The sequence below is a fragment of the Polistes canadensis genome, unplaced genomic scaffold, assembly GCF_001313835.1.
Source record: "Polistes canadensis isolate GaletaPanama2010 unplaced genomic scaffold, ASM131383v1 scaffold_338, whole genome shotgun sequence".
Classification (NCBI taxonomy): domain Eukaryota; kingdom Metazoa; phylum Arthropoda; class Insecta; order Hymenoptera; family Vespidae; genus Polistes; species Polistes canadensis.
In genome coordinates this window covers 111,419-114,312 of record NW_014569885.1, presented here as the reverse complement: position 1 = coordinate 114,312, position 2,894 = coordinate 111,419, and the positions used below count along the sequence as shown (strand labels likewise).

Genomic DNA, 2,894 nt, shown 5'->3' with positions numbered 1-2,894 from the left:
CAACACCGTTAATTAATCATTTGGCTCGTTTTAATTATTATTTTTAATATCCCTCAATATATTTTTGGTTATATTGTGGAAAGTTACAATGTTTCCTGCTACTGGCTGTGAAACTCCTTTAAAAAAAAAACCTTTTTTTTTTTTTTTTTTTTTTTTTTTTTTTTTTTTCTTTTTAAGATACGTTAATTAATTTCTCGTGTCATTCCGAATAAACGAATATAAGTGAACGATACAATAATTGTTAGTAATTGTAATAAGTCCATCTCTGTTCTTTAATTAAAGTTAGAAAAAAAAAAGAAAAAAAAAACTTGATTCGTTATATTGCACTTGAGGAAATGATATAATCCGGCAATTAAAAACAAAATTACACATGTGGGTCGCCTTGAACAATTTAATCGAAAATAAAATAAAAAAGAAATGATTTATCCACGTTTATCAGAATCAACAGATGGATATATTTTATTTAAATACTTCGACGAATTCATTATTTTTCTACTAGTTTTATCCTTACAATTTTTTGTGTGTATACGTAACAACAGGTGCATTCGATTCATGCAGAATAACAATAGGAGATTATTTTTTCATTGAAATGTAATATTAATTTGTTCTAATAATTTTTTTTCCTTCGCCAAATTAAAAATAACGAACAATATACAAACTGATAATAATTATTTATAATCGTATCAAATATAACAAAAAAAAAAACACCATTTCTTTTATTTGTTTTTCAGCAAATACAAAAAAATACGAAATAAAAATTAGAAAATAATATATCAAATATTCGAATTAATTGATTTATTAAAATGAAAAATAACGAACAATATACGAACTGATAATAATTATTTAATCGTATCAAATATAACAAAAAAAACTATTTTTTTTTATTTGTTTTTCATCAAATCCAAAAAAAATACGAAATAAAAATTAGAAAATAATATATCAAATATTCGAATTAATTGATTTATTAATAATGAAATGAAATTAAAAACGACACAACAACAACAACCCATTTCTTTTTTTTAAATCCACACAAGGATGAAATTATTTGATTGGATAAAAATAAGAAAAATAAATCGAGCTTTGACCAAAACAACCATTAACGAGGACAACAAAATTTAACCGGAAGTAATTACATGAACACGACTTTACTTCTACAATACTATTATATCTATTTCGGGTTAAGTGATCTTTTATTCTATTTAAGTCCAATTTAAATTTGAATCTCTATGGTCAATTGATTAACAATTCGGATACGAAGGTAATAGAAGAAAGAAAGAAAAGAAAGAAATAAATAAAGAAATAAATAAATCTATTTGTTTCGATTTGTTTACAAGCAATACTTTTTTTAAATTCCATACGTACACACACACATATATATGTATATATAAGTACATAAGAATCAAGTTGAACAGCTTAGAAGGTTACTTGCGACACATTGAAATTAACGTCAATCAGTTGCACGAGTCCGTAAATTAAGGAAATGAGCTTGTGCACACGACATTCATGAATAATTCATGTGAAACCTAGGTAAAATAATAAGCAATTAATTACAAAAATTAAACCAATCTCTGTATGCATCCTTTTGCAAATATTACTTAACAAATTTCATCACAGAAAATAGGCTTTTTGGTACAGAACGTATAATAATTAAATATACAAAATTCTTGTTTTCTTGTTTCTTTTTTTTACCGTCTCACTCCCCCTTCTTTAACTTATAACATATTTAATAAATTATGTCAGTTAGAATTTATTATTTCTAGTTATTCGAATTAATTTATCGTTTGACACACCTTATTTTCCCACCCTCATAATTCAACCATTCCGTTTATTTTATGATCATGATGCATATATCACGAGAAGTGTAAGCAATAGTTAAATCTGACTCATCTAAATGCATTAGTATACTCTTTAACTATTAACCTGCATACTTGTTCCTTTTTCCTGCAGCATTATATCCTTGAAGATTGAAGAGAAATATAAAAAAAAAAATGTTGAAGAATGTTAACCTTGATGAGATATTTTATGAGTTATTAATAGTGGATAAGAAACGTTTCTATTTGAAATAATGATTAATGTTAAAATTAAATGAATAAATGAAATACAAAATATCAATATAAATAGTTAATGAACGTATGGTAATAATATATAATCTGTATTTGTAAAATTATAATTGATCAATTAAGATTGCATATTAATTTAGTATAATTTATGTTAACAATAATATATTAATATAATAACTTACGAAGTAGGATGATCTACAGTCATTCCATGCTCGTCAGATCCACCTATCATTTCTCCACCTTTTTCCATCGATAAAATCGGATCCTTTGATTGGAATGCACCATAGGTCCCACCATTGCTAAATAAAACACAATTTTAATTTATTATTCACTGTGTTATTAATAATTCAATTTAATAATTATAAGAAAATATCTTTCGAATTATATATTATTTATTTATTTCTTTTTACAGGTGAAAAACAATATTTCTTTGTCATAGTAATCGATGCAATAATATAATTAGAAATATTTAAATAAGAAACAATGGTTTTAGTTTATTTTTGTAAAGTTATAAAGTCTCACAAATCAGACAAATAAATACGACAAAGTGAAAGTGTTCGATATAAAACGAAAGAAACTTCGCAAGAGTTTCATGCACGTTAACTTCGCACATTTACTTTACCTTTTCAAGGTAAACTTCCTTTTACTTACATACTTACGTGTACTGTATATATATAGGTATACTACCTATACAAGTTAATATACGGAAACTATTTGAAAAATAAGAACAACTTTGATAAATGATAATGTATATATATATATCAACACAAATGCATTTTTTTTAGACGTTTACTTGCGAGAACATTAGAAAACACTTAACAACTTTTTCCTTCG

The 2,894-nt window shown here is 24.7% G+C and overlaps 1 pseudogene; it reads right to left on the bottom strand.

The window, feature by feature from the left end:
• LOC106791745 overlaps positions 1-2,894 on the bottom strand; it is a 25,993-nt pseudogene that overhangs the window by 8,122 nt on the left and 14,977 nt on the right.